The sequence below is a fragment of the Cupressus sempervirens genome, chromosome 3 (genome assembly GCF_028749045.1).
Source record: "Cupressus sempervirens isolate cs-2001-9-10 chromosome 3, ASM2874904v1, whole genome shotgun sequence".
NCBI lineage: Eukaryota > Viridiplantae > Streptophyta > Pinopsida > Cupressales > Cupressaceae > Cupressus > Cupressus sempervirens.
Window position 1 is genome coordinate 314,548,030 of NC_143120.1, and position 23,410 is coordinate 314,571,439.

General features: G+C 36.5%; 1 pseudogene across 1 annotated transcript in view; it reads right to left on the minus strand.

Annotated features, from left to right (window-relative positions):
• Positions 1-23,410, minus strand: part of LOC149566249 (COP9 signalosome complex subunit 4-like) — a 95,294-nt pseudogene that overhangs the window by 14,638 nt on the left and 57,246 nt on the right. The window contains exon 12 of the transcript XR_016362148.1: positions 12,029-12,088. The product of XR_016362148.1 is annotated as a COP9 signalosome complex subunit 4-like (transcript). The remainder of the gene's footprint in view (positions 1-12,028; positions 12,089-23,410) is intronic.

Sequence of the window (23,410 nt, forward strand, 5' to 3'; positions counted from 1 at the left end):
TAGGAAAGACCGTACGGCTAGAAAAAAAATAAAAATGGAGGTAGTAAAATGACCGTACGGCTTGGTTGGATGATTTACGGCCCAAAAGAGAACATGTGCCAAATTGAATGAAATATTAAAGATGGAAATCAAAGGTCGTAAATGACCGTACGGCCCCTAGATGACCGTACGGTCTTGAGATTTTATTTTGTGAATGAAATCAGGTCGTACCATACGGCAGAAAATAGGACCGTATGGATGGAAGGAGGAACAAGCCGTAAGGATTGAGGACAGTATGGTGATCGTACAGTGGTTGAAAAGACGAATTGAGGGCAAGGTGAATAAGACCGTATAGATTGAGGGCAAAGTGAATAAGACCGTACGGTCTCAAGCTGAACGCCATCATACAGAGTGGTGACCAGAATAAAGCCGCAAGGAAAATAAGGTATTCATCTGAATTAACTTTATCTATTCTTTATATTCAGAGACGAAGGGTATCAAGAAAGGAAGAGGAATTGTTGTAGCCGATTCACAAAGCAAGTCTACAGGAAAGAGGAAGTGGAAGAGCAAAAAAAAAAAAAAAAAAAGACGACGACAAATTGAAACAATTCGGAACGAGTAATGCATGATGCCAAAGGGAAGGGTAGACATAAGCAGTTGCCAAAAAGAGTGTGGAATCAGAAAAAATTGACAGAAATGGTGTGTTCCATGCCCCAGGACCCCGCGGGGGCGTTGCCCCTCGACCCCGCTGGGGGCGTTGCCCCCTAGACCCCCAGTCGTTGCGAATATCAGTCATGGGAAGTGTGACCAATTGATGAGACCTAGAGCTGCTGCTGTAGGCATGAGTGTTTGTGTGTTAGAGGAGGCACTTGGAGTAGGTGTTGGGCATGAGGCTGTCTTGGTAGATGCGTAGAGAGCTCGAGAGGAGTTGATCATCCAGTTGAAGGCAGTATGGCGACACTTGGCTCAGTGTAACCAAGAGTTGGAAATAGAGAAAGCAGCACAGGTGGCTATCAAGGTCAGCTAAGGAGATAGTATTGTGTTAGCAGAGGCTACAGATGCAATGTGGGTTGGAGACCAGTTTGGTGCAGGCATAGGATGAATGTGAAAGTGATGCGACAGAAACAAATCTATCTTGTTGTAGTTAGTCAATTAATGTATTTTGTTGTTAATTTGTCTCAGATATTTTGTAATTGTCGTCCGGAGACAACCTTTCTTTTGGGGGGGGATGATGTTGTCGGTAAAATGTATAATGTAGCCGACGGGTAGAATAGTATCCCAACGGGCGCGTGACGCTTGAGTCACCCCTTCGGAAAGGTATATGTATACGTCCGAGATGGACTTTGGAATCATCAGAGAGCATTGTAGTCATTGTAATCGGATTGTAATCTGCAAGTGCATACATGAATAAAGTACCTGTTCTAAATTGAATCATGTTATACTTGTGTTGAACTTCTTACCCTATGCGGTAAACATGGTCCACTCGATACTTCCGAGATTTTTCGCTACAATGGTTAAATGGTAATAGTATAAAGTGATCTGTTAAGAATAGCAACTAACTTTTCTTGTTCAGATCTCTGTTCTTACTCTTTCACTGCCTGATCTCTCTCTTGGATCTTCTTTGACTTGGCTGATAACTCCTCTTTTTCCTTTCACTACTCGGTTTACCTGGCTCAACAATCTCCTTTTTCCTTTTTCTCATTCGCACTTTGATCTTCTCTAATCAATAAAAAACTCAATAACATTAGCCAGCAACAACTTTTTGAACCAGCAGCCTAAAACTATCTCGTACTCCTTAAATAGTTTCCTCAATGCTTCCAAATCCTTCCATCTTTTTTTTTGCTTAATCAAAATCGTCAATCTTAGGTTTACGATAGAATTCCTCCATACAATGAAGTTAGACAAAAATAAAAAGTATAACTTTACATAGAACTTTGTGTCCATCCTTATCCTTCAATTTCTTCATCAAATCCTTCTTGAATTTTCTCTCTGTTGTAGATCTTGTAACAAACTTTCACTCGCTTTAGACCTTCTCAATCTTTCCATATTTCCATTAAAAATCGGCCTCATTATCCAATTTTCCAAACTTGTTCATCCAACTGTCACTTGGTAACCATTACATTTACTCAAGCAACATATAAATTGGTTAATACTAACTCACTCGAGCAACATTGTGTTCTTCCTTTAACAATCGCTCGAGCAACACTTTAGTCACTCGATGAATATAGCCTCCCTTCATTAACCTTGTGACTCAGCTAATCTTCTGATCTTCAATACTTCTCAACAATACATGAGTGTAAAACAACCAAATCAATATTACATAATCATTGTCCAGCTCATTCAAGTACCCATTGAATAACTTGCATATCACCTCTAACTTCATTGTGCTTTCTACAAATCCTCTTCATCAATCTAATGATATGGTACTTTCCTAAATTAACATAATGTTTAGCCAACTAAGATTTTGACACCAATGACAATATAATAATTGATATGACTCTTTTACATACATTCATAGCATCATCACTAAGCAATCTCCCACTATCAAATACAATTTCAGTTGGGGATAATAGTTCTTGCAGGAAAAGGAGGATTGATATTAATGTGAGTCTAACACTTCTTCAAAGGTAAAGGAGCTCAAAAGATTGATGTTCAGAGGAAGTCTGACATAGCTAGTTGATCTTTAAAGATCTTTGATCATATCATAATCAAAGGGAATTTTGACTTATGTAAGCTTTTGGTATCATGCGTGTGACTACATGATTTAATGGGCCTAACCCTGTGTACATCACGAGGAATTGACGACTTCCAAATGATCATTACTCGTATTTGTAGAAGTTATTAGAAAGTGACAATCTTACAATAACTTAAGCCATGATATAGATTTTATGTAAATGTTGAAACATATCACGATAGATTATATCTTGTAAATCAACAACTAAGTGTTAGATGTCATTCACTTGACAGTCTATGAGTTGTTTGTATAGATATATAATAGGTATTTGGTGAATATCATGTTTTGATATTCTGCAAGCCATTGCCTTAATGAGTACTTGATGAATATCATGCATTGATATTCTAATAGGCCAATACTCAGAGTATTTGGTGAATACCATGTGCTAATATTTGATAAGCCAATACTCATAACATCCAATGTGATATTAAAATAGTCGATATCTTCTAATCAAACATATTCTTAAAATTTGGCATTCCCCATATTACCAATGGTGTAATATATGTCTTGTGTTTATCCTCCCTAGCTAAGAGGGAGTGTTGATGTTTGCTAGCTTCAATCAGATATGCCTATGAATATATATAAATATAATTAATATATATGTGTTCATTATATATGAGATATAAATTCATTATTATGTGAAGGAATTAATATATATATATATATATATATATATATATAAACTATAATTAAATTTGCTATTATATTAATTATCTAACTAACATGTCCAATAAAGGGACATGTCTCTTCATTGGCTTATGCTCATTATAAAAACAAGAGGTTGTTACCTTTGGAACACACATACCATAACAGGTAGTGCTTAGGACATTTGCAGCGATCCTGAAAAAAATAACAAGCCTTCTTTCTCACACATCAAGCACCGCTACTGCAAGTTTCTCTACTCTACCTTCTTGCTTCAATAGGACTGACTTACGAAAATGAACTTTGGGGTCGGATTTGTCGAATCTTTTAACCACCGACTGAAATCTTCTATGGTGGAGATTGAGTAGAGTAATCTTACAAGAGCAATGTTGAATGTATTTTCCATCATTATACTACTTCCTTCTTTGTCAACATTTGGATTTCAGATCACAATACTCAGGGTCAGACATTATTTTTAACAGCTTCACTCAACATATTATATTCTGCTAAGAGGGGGACCATTTTCTCAGTCTGGTCTAGTTGTTCCACCCTGACTTCTCCGTTTGTTTAAAAACTTGTCCTAAACATATTGTCTGAATTCTTCTCACTCCCATGGACAGGTCTTGCTTCACTGGAACTACTTTCTTTACCTTGAATGTTAAGACTTCTCTCTGTTAGTGTGCTTCCTTCACCCTTCTCATTGGCTTAATTTCTACCATCCTGGTTCTGTTTAATTCCTCTCAGCAATTGCGCAACTTCCTTTAGAGTCTCTGCCAAACCAAGTTGAAGAGCTTCCGAACATTTAAAGAAGGCCTTTGCTTCTTCATCGTTGTCACCCACGGTGGAACCCTCGTTTCTCTTTCTCTGATGGCATCACTGCTCCCTCTCGCTTGTAAAACGAATCCACAGCTGGCAGAACTGAAGCTCTAATACCACTGTAAAGACCTCAAGGTCTTTAGCTATAAAATTAAAAAAGACAAACTGATTGCACAATGTAGATTTAGGAGAAGAGAATTCACTGCAAGAATCTCCAAATTACTTATCGATCATTCAAATACTAAACAGTGCTTACACAAATTTAGAGCATCAATAAACGAGTTTGATATAGCAGCTGCAAATTCTGGAATAAATACGTGTATAGTAGTTTGACAGAATCTTTTAACTACAGTAGTTTGATCTTACAAATTAAACATATCACATGGGAGTTTCGTCCCAAGATCCAACATGCTTGAAAGCAAAAAAACCAATATTCTGCATGATCAAAAAACATGGTAGAGTCTTCTACAAATACCTACTTGGGGCAGTTAATTAACTTGTCGTGGAAGGCAAGTAAACAATCTTATTTGGCACCTTTCTAGAAGATGGTAAGAGATATAAAACAAAACAAGACAAAACAAAATTCAGATTTTCTGCAAGTAGACAAAATTGCACAGTTGGCAGCAATCTAATGTTTCCTTCTGGGAGACAGCTGTCACTACAGGACAAAACTCGGCTTCTTCAAGAAGTCGGTGGTTCTTACTAACAAAAATCTGATTCTTTTCTTCTTACATAAGATAAGACTGCACAGCTGGTAACAATCTGATCTTTTTCTGGTATATTTTGGAAGGAGATGAAATTTCGTAGTTGGCAGCAAGCACTGCTGTCTAGGTTAGGTGGCAAAACTCCAAGCCAAATAATCACAATAAGTCTCAGAAGAGAATTTGGTTCATATGTGTTTAATTATGAACCAGAAATAATGTAATCAGAGATTAAAAATTATGTACAGAACAATTAAACACAACAAAACAATTACCCTGGAAAAAACCCTCCTCAGCAAAGAAACAACCCAGCCCATAAAAACTGTCCCTTTATTTATCTATACTTGATCAAAGATACAAGATCTCTGCAATTTATAGTCTTTTCAAGATACAAGAAGATTACAACAAAATCAATATCAGCTCACTGATGAATTTCTTTCCTCACACGTGAAAAGACAAAATTGAATATCTCAGATGCTGAGAATAAATTGAATATCTCAGATGCCGATAACTGTGTAACAATCACAAGAACAGAACTGTTATAACCTCTGCAGAAGACGATAAAGATACTGCATGAATTTCATACACAGCTGGCACAACTTTTTTGTAGACAATGTTTTACACCCACGGAGAAGCTTTCTTTACTATCATCTCTATATTCGGCTCACAATCACCATTTCTTTCTTAGCACTGACGCCAGACAGAATGATGAAAATTGATGATTATTCTTTCTGATGCTGCTGAGAATACAAAACAAAAAAGATAGAAATGAAATGGCCAAAGTCTTCAACAGACAAAGCCAACTTGTCTCATAAGTGCGATAATCAACGGCACATATAATTTAACAGTAAGTAAATTTTTAGATATAGTTTCTGCTGAGAGACTTGCCAAGTCAAGCTCAACATGAAGGAGTATGCCAAGTCATCATAGGTAATGTATACGCAGAGTCTAAGTCAGCTCCAACATCCTCGATGCTAACACAGTGGATAGAGATACTGTAGACAAGGATAATAAGAACTGTGTGGATGAAGTGATTGAAGAGCAGAAGATAAACTCAATGACCACATCGCAGCAGCAGTTAATATAAGGAACCACTAACAGAAATATCAGTATATCCAGTAGCAAGCAGAGACCAGCAAAATGAATAAGCTTGAATGGAACTGATAACAGTAGTATAAAAGGAAGAATGTCTAAAGATTTATATCATAGCTACAAAGTTCAACATTATGTGCACAATAATTCAAAATTTAAAGCCAAAAACAATGACATAGGTTCTCGAGTCTCAACATTGGAAAGATGTGATGGATGCAAAATATAAGACAATGAGGATAAACAACATTTCGGACATTGTTAATCTTCTCCCAAGAAAAAAGTCTATGGAATACACATGACTCTTCAAAGTCAAATGAAGAGACAATAGTAGCCTTAACAAGTCTTGATTTGTGGCTAAGGGCTACACATAGAAGCAAGCCATTGACTGTGTAATACGTTTGCCCCCACTACAATAAAGACTTGTCAGTTTTGGCAATGGTGGAGCAATTTGATTGATAGGGTCTTTAAATGGATGTCAAAAGTGCCTTCCTCAAAGGGGATCACACAAAAATCTATATGAATCAAGCCCATAGAATTTTAGGGGCCAGCACTACTAAAATCCCTTTGTAATATAATATAGACTACTATAGCTTTATAAATAGAGATCAATGAGCATCTGCCAAATCATCTATTTACCAAGAATTCATATGATCGCAACATCTACCTCAAACAGCAAGAGTTGGAAGGTTGTGATTTTGATAGCACAACAACCTTGTTATCACTGGGCATTCTCAAAGAATTGTTTCACATGACAGATCTCAGAATCCTATGTTATCGTCTTGGATCAGATAATGCAAAAGAATACTTAAATTTTGTATCCAAAAGACAAGCACCAGGACATTGCTTGAAAGATATAAGGTGAATGAATGCAAGCCTATCTCAACACCTTTGGAAACAATATTGCAGCTTTTCAAACACGATCCACCACCTTAGGTTAATGCAACTCTTTATTGCCAATAGATCAAGAGTCTCATTTATTTGACCAATACTAAGCTAGATATTTGTAATGACCACCCCCGATCTTGATTTGCCAAAGTCTTATTTTTGCCAATTCTGTTTGTTTGTTTTATTGATTTTTTTGGAAGTTGCAAGTTTCGAGCTTTTGTGCTTTTTTTTTGGAGTTCTGCTGATATTTGCAATAGACAAAATATAGAAAGAAAACTACAGCAAGATGAAGCTTGAATTTACAATCTGCACCAATGAACAATTACATACCCACTATGAGGTACAGGTCTGATTATTTCTAAGACAGCACAATTTACATGAAATCCACTGATGTGACCACCCTTTAAAATTCTGATCTTCAACAGCAGGCCCTGATACTTCTGCCCTGGATCTGGTAATTGTCTCTAAACTCCATGTCCAACTAGGATAAAACTTCCCTACTGTCTGATCTGAGATATCGGACTCAAAATTTTGATCTAAAACCATAGATATGGCTTCAAACCAGTGTAACACAGGGACTCGCCCCGCCCTGCCCCCTGCCCCCTCCAAAAATCCCACACACCCAGGTCGCAGACATCCCTGTGCCGCGGACTTGGTGTTTCGAAGTTCCCCCACCACCACCTTCTCACCACCATCTCAGCACTGGGGGTTTCTGCATGAAAAAGTTGCGGCTGCAGCACTTCTGATAGAAAGGGGGTTTACTGGCTACTATAAAGGTCATTGCTACACACAAATACACACTAAATATGCATATTTATGAAAGTATGTACATGATTTTGTACATGTTTTGATATCATGTTACTCATCTTTATGATATTTTCAATATTCATGTTGCAATTCTTGCTAGGTTCAAGTATTTGGTATTATAATTTATTACTTTTATACTATTATACATTATTTCATAACTAGCATTTCAAGTACTATATGTATGGTATATTACAGCAACCCCAACCCACCCCTCCCCCCGCCATCCCCAAATTGAAGCTCAATTTTTCCCCATCCTGAAAACCTGTCTCGACATCACCCAAAGCTCATGTTACATTGCTTCAAACCCTATGTCCAGTTAAGAACCTGTACCACTTGCTGAAAGGAAGGTATGGCTGGTTGACTTGCGTGAATGAATATGTATATATAATGCTCAAACAACCAGATTTGCAACCTGCTGCCCTAAATGTTCACTCCAAAACAATGATCTGCTGATTTTCTTTCTCCAATAAGCTGCTAGTGAAGGCTGCTCTGTTAGAATACCCTTGGATGGTCTCACACACATGCAAGTACCCAATTGCCTAAGTGTTTTCATTCTCAAAAAGTCTGACCTGCTGTTGAAACTCTTGCTCAGAGCTCAAATTCTAATTTGCTGATGTGGAAATGACTGTTGAATGAATCAAAAATTGCATCCTTGTATTATTTTATTCATCTCCAACCATGATAGGCCCTTTTAGGCTTTTTCCTTTATTTTAATCAAGTTTATTTAAATTTACTTCCCTCCTAAAGAGATTTGAACCTCTTTAAGGGTCTTATTCAACATTAAAAACTCCCCACCTTTTAAAACAACATTGAGCCGTCTGGCGGGGGGGTGGGGAGGGCGGCCACTCAGTATATTTTATTATAAAGTTTATTAAAATCAATTTTTTTAATTCAAATTATAATATTAAAGTAATGACTTTAATATTTCAATCCAAATTGAAAACTAAATGCTGCCACCGATCCAAAGGTGATGTCTACATATAGAAAAGCCACTGCCAGTTTATCAAAAATAGGACCCCCTCCTAAATTTTAGGAAATTATCTCAAGCCATCCGAAATGGCTCAGAATCCTTCCCAACCCATCTCCCAGTCTCTTAAAAATAGGGATCCTCCTAAAAGATAGAAGACTCCCTCAGAATGTCTGGAATGCCTTGTAGAGCCCCTTGCTAGGCTTCACAACCCCCTATTTGGGTCCCCTAACCACTTTGTTGACCTACGGAAACCCCCTGATTATAGGCTAACCGTGATTGTACTCTGAACTGCCAAAAGAGGGGACATTACTATATTAATTATGTTTTCAATTATTTTTTGCAATGTAAGAATTGAAATTTTCAAAATTGGATCACATCCATGCTATAGTAGAATATGGCCTAGAATGTATAGATGAATATTTTTCTTTGATAAAATAGATATATGCAGACTCTGCAAGATATTTAAATGATAGGAAGTCTACTTTAAGCGTTGTTCATATTTTGCAATCTAAATCAATATCATGGGGGAGTAAATAGCAATGTTGTTGCTTTACGCTCCAGAAAAGCAAAAATGATGCAGTTACATCACATCTTGATAAGAATGAGTGTACTTGAGAAATAACTTACGGTTTTGTTTTTGCAAGAATTAGGGAGAGTTGAAGCTTGTTTGAAAGTGCATGAAACACATTGAGACTCAATGCACAACATCCACAAGCATGTGCAACAGCAAAATATTCAGCTCCAATTTTGTTCAACCCATGAGCAACAGGCTAGCATATTTCCAAATCATTTTAAGTCTTTTCAGAAGTTCTTGACTTTCAAGAAAAATGATGTGTTAAGAGGGGATTGTTAGAACAAACAAATAGTGATGCAGATGAAGATATTGTGTCAGCTTGATATCTTTGATGTCAAGCCATGATGGCAAATGTGAGTGTTGCAGATATGGATCAGTATGTTGACAAGTGCAGTTTTGGAGCACCGTGTGTGTTGTCATTGATGGCAACTCTTGATAATCTTTTTAAGGAGAAGATTATTGCAGATGACATCAAAGGTTCATGGTTGGATGACAATGTTCATGGGTGGATGTCAAATGTGCTATCTAATGTTCACGGTTGGATGTCAAATGAGCCCTGATCCAATGTTAATGGTTGGATGTAAAATGTGCCACTAAATGTATGCTGATCAAGTAAGTTCATTTAAAGTATATTGTTAAAAGTCAAAATTTGTCGATTCATTTAACATTCATAGTTGGGTGTTGAATTTGTTGATCATTAGTGTTGTGATCTAAAGCTCACGTGTCAGTATATCCTAATTATCAAACAAATACCACAAAATGATGCCTGCAGCTGAATCTGTAAATAGTTTGCAAACTGAATGATAAGGCTTCTCAATATCTTTCCAACACCACAAGAATTGGAAAAATCAAAGATCATAGCTAAAGGTTATGAGCTTGGGAGTCCAGATAGAAGGGTCAACCTTCAAGCTACAAAAAATGATGATAAACAACAAAAGCAGGCAGAATAACCTAAAGCTCTCTAACATTCCGATGATGGATCAGAAGTGTGACATGAATGATGAAATATTGATGCAAAAATACACATACAATCTTATCCAGAAACAGCAGCAAGTAAAAGGTTTTTATTCTTCAAGGTGCATAAACCCTTATCTCCTGTGTGGTCTAATCTCTAGGGCAATAACACTGTCTTTGCAAATGATACCTTAGTCTCTGTAGAAAAATACCTTTAGGTAAACAAAAAGCATGACCATCTGCCAAGGATGGCACATTGTTTTATCCAATGGAAGAGATGAAAACTAAATATTAACAAAAGTACTATTGCACCATGCATTAAGCTGAAATAGACTGTCCAATCTGACACCTATAGCAATCACCACAAGACATATGGTGCCTTGGTTTGACACAATTTCCAAAACCACATATTAAACTTCCAACAAGCAAGCAACAAATAGTAAATAGATTGTCTCTTACAATTTACAAGTGTCATGTTTTGTTGTAAAAATCCACCCAACTAGGGTGCCTAGTTTGTTACTCCTGCTACTCCAAAATAGACCTGCATGATTAGTGTAAATATCCATCATAATGCCCATCAAGACACCAATACAAATCTCCTCTTACATGCTCTTGCACATCATAAGCATGTGTCATAGGATCCTTTCAAAATAGGGAGCTCCAACTTTGCTGCATATAACAACCTTAATGACAACTTACAAGACACCTTCTAAGGCACTGACACTTGGCAAATATACCACATCAAATGCCAATTCCCCATTTCAATATGAGGCTAAATTAAACAATAATAAAATATCATAAAGTGCAGAAAACAATAAATAACTCAAACAAATGCTAAGAACTTGCTAAGGTCAAGACACCTTAATTTCCAAAATTTTGAACAGCATACACATTTTCATCATGAAACCAGAAAGGAATAGTATTAGATGCTCACAAATAAAAAACATACACCAAACCAACACACCCGACAAGAAAAAAATTTACAAAATTATATTAGCTATATCAAAATGCTGGATAATGACAAAAACCTGCAAAAATGCTTCCAACTCCCAGACAAACAAGAGTACAAACATTTAAATGGCTATCTGGTAACGAATGGGTAAAGTATGTAATGCTATTAGATGAAATTGAAAAAAATGAAGTATTGAGCTGAGGTTTTCAAAGTAAATGGTCGTTTTTCCATTTTAAGACCTCACTATGGTTACACAAACACAACCATTAGCCAAGCATTTATAATTCCCCACATTCACTGGATTCGGATGTGAGCATGAAATTCATTAATGACAATGAAAATTGAAAATGGATGGGAGAGAATACAAATTTAGTACATTATGATCCCAAATGGAATAAAAAACTGTTGACATAATTTTATAAATGATAGGTTAGGGCTGGAAATGTAGAAATAATGCAGAAAAAAGCTTTTATGCCAGCTCTGATTTATGAACAGCAATACCTCCACACCCAATGACTATTTGTGGAACCACAGTTAGGTCAAATCAGTAGCCAGTGAGCCATATGGCTAGGAACAGATACGCCACTCCATGATGTGCATGTTCTAGATATACATTTTGAGGAATATAATTTGCATCTTCAGTTGGAGTCATCCATCTCATTTTGCTTTTCATGGTTTGCTTCATTCATTTTGTTAATATAGTTTAGCCTTTTGACTATTATACTGCCAACCTTTATTGTGGAAACAGAATTCTCTATGAAGAGAGAGAACTTTCTATTACTTATTTGATTGTGTTTTTTTGGATTTCTAAGCTGCTGTTGTCCAAGCCAATAACTACAGATTAACTTTCTGAAGTTACATGTAATGATAAGAATAAATAAGTTGGCCAACTTTATGCTCTTTATAGATGTAAAGAAGATACCTGATCTATAGAGCCTCTCATGCGGTCCTCATAAATCATCCGTGATGCTATTTTCTCAGCCTGCCAAGATTACAATTGATAGAAATCTTAGAACTTGCTGATATAAATACTAATAGGCTTTGACAGATATAGAAATAAAAAAAGATTACCTTTAATATACAGATCACATCTGTTGATTTATTTTATTTTTTAAATGAATTTGAACTACACAGATGTCAAATACTATAATCTAGAGAATTTAGGAGGATATAACATGAAATTGTTAAAGTCTGAATCATCAGAGAAAATGGAATAACTATTGCATTTACAATGAACTCTTATATAGAGTTACAGACGCTAATTTGCGTAGTCTAAAAATAGACTTAACAGAGAAAAACTAAAAAGAAATACTAAATCTAATACCCTCCCTTAATGGTCATTCTATGAACTGCCCTACAGAAGACAATGCATGTCTCGCAGTCACATATGTGACAGAACATTTTGCAGCTGCTAAGACCCTCCCTGGATCTACTGAAAGTCACTGACCAAGAGTGGCTAGAGAAAAATGGAGAAGGTGGTCCCCTTCTTCAGAATGATTAGCAGCAAGAAAGTGAAACCTGCCACAGGCTCTTCCACTGACCCTCCCCGAATGTGCAAAACAGCTAATCATAAATCATCACAAAAACATCCAAACTGATTGCGGAACTGTCCTAACTTGAAACAAAGATACACTGAGAATAGCTGCAAAACCCTCCAAACTATTGCAGATGAGCAAAATGCCCCAAGACTGGCTGCAAAATACTATGCTCTAAAGAGTAAAAAGCATCATTTTTCAGAAAAAAAAGGTAAAATCCCTCAAATAACATCCCACGCAAACTTTGCGGATTATAGAAAACAGAAATGATTTTTTAGGAGAAAATTTAACGAAAGCTAAACATGATTTTTAAGGTGAGAAATCAATCAAAACCAAACAAAAGCAGAGATACAAATCAAAGAATATGGGATGCTGATTTTGAAGAAAAATTTAGTAAAACTCTCCCATAATACGAGCTGATCAGAATGCATAGGAGGCAACCTCCTTCTCATCTGAATATGGAGCGATTGGGGTCTTCTGTTGAGTCCCATCTTGAGAAAATTGTGCGGCTACCAATCGTTTCCTACAATCTTTCTTCATCTGACCCAGCTTGTGACGATAAATGCACTGAACAATCTTCTTCAAAGATGTCAATGGTGCACCTAACCCTTTCTGCTGAGAGAACTGAGAGGTACTTGTGTTCTTGTTTCAGGCTTAAGCTGGAAAGGCCACATGTTCAGAAGAGGAGGAACTGTCATGAATACGAAATTGTTGCTTCCACTACATTGTCGTAGAAGCTTGTTGCAAAGATCAAAGAATGTCAGGGCAACACTAGTAGAAGTGATATTGAGCATCTCTATGAAGTGTGTGTAGGATTGAGGCAAGCTTTTCAATGTGATCACTACCATATCTTCTCTTTATCTTGCGACCAATAGCCTCAATTGGTCATATGTAGATCCTTAACTTTTGACAAATGTGCTTAGAAAATTGTGTTCTCATCCATCGTGATAGAAAATAACAAATTCTTCAAAAAGAAAGCGCAGCTCTTGTCAGACATCTCATAAAATCGTTCAAGATATCCCAAATTTCTTTGGTAGTTTTCAACTTTTTTCAAAAGGCATCCGAGGGAGCTGATCATCTGCAACTGAACGTTTGATAAACATGTTGGACAAAATGAAAACTAGAGAATTCTGCAATACGTCAAAAAAAAATTATTTTTATCTTCTAATTATCAAGAAACCCTAAGTAAAGAAATAACATCAAACCGAGATCAGAATCCCGAAAAAATTGGATTAGGGTTTGAAGAGAGTAGGAAAAATTCTAATTATCAAGGAACCCTAAGTAAAGAAATAACATCAAACCAAGATCAGAATCCTGAAAAAATTGGATTAGGGTTTGAAGAGAGTAGGAAAAAAGTAGAAAATAAAAACGTGGGAACATGATTTGGGGAAAATTTGCCAAGAAAAATCCCCAAAAAATCACTTACCTTCAGCAGTAGCAAAAAAAATATTGCAGGGCTGAAATAATTAAAAATGGGATTTGACCAAAAATATCGCAGGCACAAGAAAACGCAAAAGTTTTTGAGTGATTGCTGACTAGTGATGGATGTTGGTTAAAGCGCCAGCCATTTGAACTGCAGAACAAGAACCACTGCTAACTTCCAGAATTAATGACTCTTGATGTTTGTAGCTTCAGCCAGATAAAATGAGACAAATCTATTTAAAACACATATATTTATACTTAGTATATGCGAGATATAATACGTATACTCAAAATAATATAACACGTGTCTCAATTGAAGAAATCCAAATATTAATGGGAGAAATTAATATAATAAAGATTGTGTGTGTGTGTGTGTGTGTATACATACTTATTAATGAAAGTCTTCATATATATATATATATATATATATATATATATATATATATATATATATATATATATATATATATATATATATATATATATATATATATATATATATATATATATATGTATATATATATCAATCTAATATTTGACTGATCACATTAAAATGTTTGACCGATTGACATTATTATAATTGTTGGTTGTTAATAATACGACACATGATGGATCACGACGACTTCATGGAGTGCTGATCCACCACGGATCATAACTCCACGGTGGGGTATATAAGTTGCAAACCTGTAGTGGATAAGTGACCAAAAACCCAGCAATACAGCAGTCTTCAAGGGTTCTCTATCTGCATCAGAGTATTTAATATTATATCTAGTCTATCACAGTGAGAAATAGTTATATCAGTTGTTACAGTCTGTAATCAGACTTACTATATATATATTGGTTATTATAGTTTGCAATCAGACTTATGATTAAAAGCATTACATTCAAGATTAATAAAAGTGTATCAACTTTATATATATAGAAAATAACATATATCATTCGGATCATCAAATTCAACATGGTATCAGAGCAGGTTTGAGAGACAATCAGATCAGATTTTTGATATATATATATATACTCTTAGAAATTTTATACGTACCAAAATGGTGAATGGAATCAGACTTGAAGCTGCTTTAAATTTGAAGCTTGGCAATTATGAATTATGTTAATACTTAACGAGGAAGAGTTATAACCAATAGTGGAAAATTCTCCTATATCTAATGAGAATGAGGAAAAGAATCAATGGAAAAAGGATAGCACCAAAGCAATAAAATTATTAGTGGACAGAGTGAAAGGTCATCTACTACCTATTATTACAAAGACTTGCATATGATATGTTCAACGCCCTAGAAAACATGTTTGAAATCAACAACACTAACAAGATTCTTACTCTATGAAATCAACTTTCTAATATAAAGATGAATAAAGGAGAGAATATCACCTCATACTTTATGAGGATAACAGAATTAAGAAACCAACTCTTAACAATTGGTCACATCTATGAAAGTAAAGGGTTAACCATGATAGCTCTAAATGGACTCCCTATCTCATGGGAAAACTTTAGACAAGGAATAAGTGCTTGATCCAAGCTCCCCAAATTTGATCGACTAAAAGCTAACTGCATTCAAGAAGAGTAGTCTAATATCTCGACAAATTGAAATAAATTATACAAAAGATGACATTCAAATTCTCACAACCCAAACTAACCAAAGATGGAAGATAAATAATCTGAAAAGGAACGGAGGCAAGGACTCAAATGGTAAACAACCATTCAAGAAATAAAGGGACTTTTCTAAAATACAATGTTATAGATGCAACAACTATAGTCATGCTGCAGCAAGATGTCATAATAGACTCAAACATCACGCCTCCTTCGCTGAAGTCATTAAATCAAACATGGATTCAGATAAACTAGTTTTCCATTCCACTCTATCCAGACAAGTTTCAAACAAACTAAACACCTAGGTGATCGACAATGGAGCATCTCGGCATATAACAAGCTTCTAAGAACATCTAGATTTCATAAAACAAGGCTATGATGATGAACTAACTATTGGAGACGATACAAGCTATCCAGTAAAGGGAATCAGTACATGTACTATCAACCTCAAATCAGGCATCTCACTTGAACTCACTGGAGTACTATATGTACCTAGGATAAAGAGGACTTTTATGGACGGAAAAGTCTTAGCTTGACCCAAGAATTCAAATATTGAAAATGCTTATACAATTGGAATAAGGCATGAATGCATCTACAAACTATGCACTTCTCCACCTTCAGCATTAATTCATGAATCTAACAAAGAAAATAAAATATGACAGAGGAGATTAGGACATTTCCATTTTTTGAGGGCTACCTTTTTAGAGAAGATTGTAAGAGGGTTACCTAAACTCAAACCTATTCATGAAGGAACATGCAAAGGTTGTGCATTAGGGAAGAATACCAAAACACCTTTCACAATAGTAAAAGCAAATCTAGAAATGTACTAGAACTTGTTCATTTTGATTTGTGGACCAATGTCAATTCCCTCCTTAGGAGGATTCTTGTATTACATTATCTTTGTTGATGACTACTCTAGGAAGACATGGATATATTTTCTAAAATGTAAAGAATCTGAAGAAATCCTTATAAAGTTCAAGGAATTTAAAGCACTAGTAGAAAACATATCAAGAAAGAAGATCAAAATCCCAAGAATAGATAATGGGAGGGAATATACATCGGGAAAAACTTTAGTAAAATTGTTGGGATTGAGAGGGAGTTCTTTGTTACTTACAATCCCCAAAAAAATAGGGTTACAGAAAGGAAGAAAGAACTCTTGTTGAAACTGCAAAAGAAATGATGAATGATCAAAACTTGGAAACTCAACACTGGGTTGAAGCTTCTAATATTGTTGTATACATTCAAAATAGATGCCCACTCTCATCTTGAAAATGAAACTCTTGAAGAAACTCTCTGGAAAGAAACCTAACCTCGATCACCTGAGAATATTCGGGTGCCCTCTTTACATTCATATCCCTAAAGAGAAGAGAACTAAGCTAGAGCCCTTTGGGAAAAGAGGAATTCTTGTCGGGTATAGTGAAACATATAAATCCTATCGAATACACATCCCTGGACAAAGACAAGATGAACTAAGCCAAGATGTAATATTTGATGAAGACACTAAATTTAAAAGAACCAAGGATGAAAATGAGTTAAATAATGAAGATCATCAAAAGGATTGTGCTAAGATTCAGAGGAAGAATCAACTAGAAGACAATAACTCCTTAGAACCTATGGATGCAACAAATGTACCAAAAGAAAATAAGAAAAGACCTTTATGGGCCAGAAAGATGATTTTAGAATCGAAAAAATATGTAGCTCCTCCAAGATCCCTTTGAGAAAGAAAAAGGCCAAACATATTCTCTAGTTATATTACACTCATGAGTGAACTTTCAAATTCAGAGCCCTCAAATGTAGAAGAAGCTCTTCAACATCAAACTTGGAAGGATGCAATGACAAAATAATATAATTCTGTTCTCAAGAATGATGTCTAGGATATTGCTCCTAGATCCAAAGATAAGTCAGTTGTATCCTATAAATGGTTGTTTAAAATTAAAGATGCAGCAAATGGAAGCATAGACAAACACAAGGTTGGATTTGTCACAAAGGGATTCTCTCAAAAGGAAGGCATTGACTATGAAGAAATGTTTGCTCTTGTTGCTAGATATACCTCTATCAGAACAGTAATTTCCATTATTGCATCTAAAGGGTGGAAAATTCACCAAATAGATGTAAAGAAAGCCTTCCTGAATGGAGTAATAAAAGTTTACCTAGAGTAGCCTGAAGGATTTGTAGAGCATGAAAAGCTTTCCCATGTATGCAAATTAAAGAAAGCTCTATGGACTCAAACAAGCTCCCCATGCTTGGTATGAATGGATAGATCATCTATCTAAACTTGGTTTCTCCAAAAAAGATGCAGAACCAAACTTATACTTTGAAATACAAAAAAGGAGATATGTTGATTTTGGTACTTTATGTTGATGATTTTTTTATAACAGGAGAAGATCACCTCATAGCTAAGTGTGAACAAGATCTTGCATCCGAATATGATATGAAAGATTTGGGATACTTCACTACTTCCAAGGTTTAGAAGTATGGCAAAATACAAATGAAATTATTCTAAATCAAGGGAAGTATACAACAGACATGCTAAAAAGATGCGAAATGATGGACTGCAAGCCTATGTCAACTCCTACGGAAACAAATTTAGACTAGTTAAAAGAGGCAAGTACAAACTCCAAGAATTCTAAACCAACTCTCTATCGACAGATTATTGGTTCCCTAATGTATTTAGTGAAAACCAAACCTGATATTTGTTACGCAATGAATGCACTAAGCTAGTTCATCTATGAACCTAAGAAAGTACACCTAGCAATAACCAAACACATCTTAAGGTACCTTCATGGCACAATTGGATATGGCTTAAGATATAAAGATGCAGAATTTAATCTACATGGATACATTGATTCTAAATGGGCGGGAAATTCTGAGGATCAAAAAAGCACTTCAGGATGTTGCTTCGGCTCGAGATTAGCAATGATATTTTGGTTCAATAGAAAGCAATCATAGATAGCATAGGACTCCAATGAAGCAGAGTATATTGCAGCATACATGAGAGCACGAACAATTGTATGGTTGAGAAAAATTCTACTTGAGCTATTTGGAAAACCACTAGAACCTACCATTATTCATTGTGACAACCAAAGTTGTATCAAACTCTTCTTGAATCCAGTGTTCCATAATAGATCAAAACACAATGAGATATCATATCACTACAACAGAGACATGATTGAGAAGAATGCAGTTGAGCTGAAGTATATTAGTACAGAAAACGAGATAGCAGACATCCTCACCAAACCTTTTGCAAAAATGAAGGTGGAACACTTTCAAGGTAAACTTGGTATGGTTGTAATTACTAAGAATGAGCCTCAGCATATTTTATTATTGTACTAATGATACTATTTCATTAATCATGAGTATTATTTCATGATTATTTGGGCCCTATGTACATTGTATACAAGTGACGACTTCTAAATGATTATCACTTGTATTTGCAGAAGTTATTGAAAGGTGACGATCTTGCAATAACTTAGTCGTCTATTAAGATGGACATCATATGATGTCAAAGCAGATCATGATAGATTGTATCTTGTAAATAAATCAACTATAAGATAGATATCACCACATAGATATCTATGAGGTGTATTTGTATACATATGCCATGAAAGATTAACATCCTTAAACAAACCATGGATATAATGTTCCTATGGTAAGTATTATTGAGGATACATGTGCATATACCTTATGGACATTTTGAGTATTTGGTGAATATCGTGCGACTTGATATTCTAAGGCCTAATTGAGCCTTAATTTAGAGTCTCCATTTTTTTTATTTTGAAAAGAAAGATGACAAAGTTGTTTAACACAAATAGTGCATAAGTCAATGATGGCACTATATCAAATGGGAAAAGGATTGCAAATTGTTAGTGGTGGCAAGACAATCAAAATCCTAATGAAAGAGTCTAAATTTTTTTTTTATGCACCATGACATTAAAAGGCAGAAATTTGATAGAACTAACCAAATAAACATGGGAATGTCTATGAATTACAATCTTCAAAATTGGGCTGTCATTTTAAGTTTGCACCTCCCAAAGAAAAGATATTTAGATGTTAAGGAACAGGAAAGAGCCTCAGCCTTCTTTTTCTCCTTCTTCGACATCTTCACTAGATTTTGGACATGGTCATGCATTACGAGCTTCCATTGCATCCCCTTCCCAGGTCCCTTGGATACTAGATTCAAGTGCTTCTCACCATATTGCATCTTCTCAAGGGGTCTTCTCCTCTATTGAAGCTTCTCCCACTCCTCATATTCTCATGGGGAATAACACTGCTCTAACAGTCTGCGAGAAAGGTTCAGTTCGCATTCAGGATGGCACATTCAATGATGTATTGTATGTTCAATCTCTCTCTGCAAACCTTCTCTCGATGTATCAGATTACACATAGTGGATCAGGGAAGACAATTGAGTTCACTACAGATTCAGTCTACATTCCAGATAGTGCAACAAGAGGCCTTATTGCTACAGGGACAGTTGATCATACCACCTATCTCTACACCTTCTCGCACTTTGGTCCACCATCTCCATTATCAAAGCATACTTCTTCTCTTTCAAGACACTTGAACCTTTGTATTGTTCCTGAGATCACCACACCACATCCCATTGAAGTCTTCTCTTCTTCAGCTCTGTCGGACCATCCAACTCCACTCATCGAGCCTTCAAGAGCAATTGCTGCAGATTCTACAGAGGACGTTCATGTCCTCTTTCATGACAGTGTCAGCACACCTGCATTGGGGATTCCTTTTCAAGATCCTGATGTCTACTCCTTTGAGCATCAGTTAGGCCTTCCTGTCATTTAGTGGTTTCCTTTTTTTGTGCCCTTGTTTCTTCCACATTGGAGTTCCATTGGTTCATTCATTTCTACAAGGGCTCCATCCTTCTAGGGGGGGCTTTGATGTCTCATCTCTCTCTGATGGGGGGTTTGTTTATGGTTTTGAGAGAGTCTCTTGAGCCATTTTCTTTTTGTTGTTTTTTCATCTCTTTTTGGAGAGGGGTTTTTCCCATTGGGTTTTCTTCTTTGTCTCTAGTTTATAGAGATTTCCTTGTATTGGGTACCTGATCAGGCCTTGTTGTCGGAACCCATTTTCCTACTTTCATAGCTTTGCTAGGTTAGCTTCCTCCTAAGCTTCACTTAAGGGGGGGTGTTAGAGTAATTATTTTGTTTCGCTTATTTATTAGATCATCTTGATTTAGTTAATTAAGTGGTTTATTACTCTAGTTACTTAAGCTTGCTTTTAGGTGCATATAATTAATATTTTATATTAATTATAATACACAAACCTAGTTTTCTTTCCCTTTAGGGTTTTGTTCACCTTTAAGGTTGAACCTTTGTACTTTTCATTTTCTTAACTTGGAATACATTTTGCTCTCGTTTTGTTGAGAATTTTCGAGCTCTGCTTTTTCCGTTTTCTAGTTTCTCTTCATTACAGGATATTTGCATGCAAGTGTTTTTAGGGATCTGTGAAGTTGGTTTTCTCAACTTCTACATGGTATCAAAGTGGACGTGCTGCTTCCTCGCCTGAAGATTCTTGAAGACACAATTTGAAGTCTGAAAACCCAGCTTTTTTGGAGTTTTTTCTTCAAAAGGGTAAAAGGCGATTTTTCGGGGCACTTTGGGCCCAAACGAACGCCGCCATTGGATCTAGAAGGCCGTTTGCAATCAAAATACATGAAAAAACTTGTCATTTTTGGCTTTTGGGCACCTGGGTAAAAAAATTTAGCCCCCCAGGAGGCCGTACAGACACGTTTTTCAAGAAAAAAAATAAAAAAATTTTAAAAGGCAGTTTGGGCCGCTCTGCCCACCACCCACCCTGCAGCCACCAGAGCACCGCCCACGCCCGGCCTCCACTCAACCGGAGCCGACTCAACACCCACGGCGCGGCCACTGCCCCGCCGCCACTAGCGGGCTGCCCTCCGGCCACCACCATCGACCGAGACACCAACATTTCCCACTGCAGCACCACCTCCGCCAGCGGCGCTGCCGCTTGCAACCACCCCAGCTTAGGTCAGCAAAACTGGCGCCTACGTCATTCCACGGCTGCTTATGTCACTTTTTTCGGCAAACACGCCAGCAATTTTTGGCGTGATGTCAATCATATTCCTGCGTGAAGTCGTCAACATACCAACTAACATCATCACCCCGTGACCCCTACTGATGTCATTTTTCAACAGGATGATGTCATATTCCAACTGCTGACATCAGCAAACCGGCTGCCAAAATTTTTCTCTACCGACGGCTTGGTGATGGCCGTATAGGCATTAATTTTAGGACAGTGTCTGTAATTTTCCAGAGAGCTTTTTTGGAGCAACAGTTGGTTTTTCGGCCATAACTTGAGCATACGGACGTATTTTTGCGATCCAAAAGAAGCGTCGGAAAGCTGACTCAGAGACAAAGACAATGGTGTTGATTCGTGTGATTCCAAGTAGAGTAACTAGTTGTTTTCACTTATTAATTAAATCACTTCGATTTAATTAAATAAGTTGCCTATTACTCTAGTTTGCTTAAGCTATCTCATAGGTGCATATAATTAATATTTTATTAATTATAATGTGCAACCTAGCTTTTTTAGGCTTTAGGTTACCCTTTTCGGGTTTCAATCTCCTTTTTAAGGATTGATCTCTTTGTAAATTGATTGGAATCCGTTGAATAATATTTTTCATCTGAATACAATTTTGCATGTTTTTCAAATCAAACCCTTGCCTCTTCTTGTCTTTTTCTTCTTCGTGACAGGTTTTGTACGTGCAGGTATTCTTGGGCTTCATGGATTTGATTGGCATATTTGCTCAAATCCTACATGGTATCAGAGCCAGATCTGTTGTAGTTTGTTCAGTATTTTGAGAAAAAGGGAGAACAAGAGTTTGGCAGATAAAATTTGATGTTTTTTCGAGTTTTTTCTGAAAAAATTGGGGGGTCACTGATTTTCGGAGCAATTTGAGGCCAAATAGACATCATGGATGGATTCAGAAGGCGACAAAACCCCCATTTTCATATAAAATTTGTCCGATTTGGACAATGTTGATCTGGGAGGCAAAAAAAAATTTGCCGGACAAGGCCGTACAGCCTCTACACGCAATCCGAGATGCTGAAAATCAAAAAAATCACAAAAAAATTTAATGCAAGCGGTTTTCGGCCCGCGGCAGGACAGCTACGATCACAGCTGGCAGCCGCCGCGAGTGGTCAGTGCCAGCAGCTCCTACCACAACCCCGCCCCACAGCAGCCCTCCACCCTCCCGCCACCAAGCTGCTGCTCCGCCGGCGATGGAGAGGTTTTGCTTGTTTTTTTTTTTTTGTTTTTTTCAATTTAAAAAAATAATTTTTCCATGCATTCTGAAGGCCCTGTTGGTTTTTTCTCCATAACTTGAGCATACGGACATATTTTTCCAATCTAAAAAATGCACCGGAAAGCTAGTTCCGAGACGGAGATATTGGTACAAGTGTTTTTGGGTTTTGATGCAGTTTGGTTGCCTATTTTGGCAATCAAAGCCGAATATTTTGTTTTGCACTCCGGGAGGCATATCTTGAGCATCCGATCTCCGATTTTGGACATTTTTATATCGTTGGAAAGTTGTTTCCACGCTCTTTCCAATGATACTGGTTGTTGTTCCAGATTCTGCTCCAAGCAAATTCTATTCAGTCTTCTGCATTTTTGCATTCTGGTGGATATCCCGGTTGTTTTAGGTCCGAGGATCGATTTTGTTGCTTCAGTTGCTTTAGTTTTGGGCTGTACTATCTTTTGTATTAGTCTTATG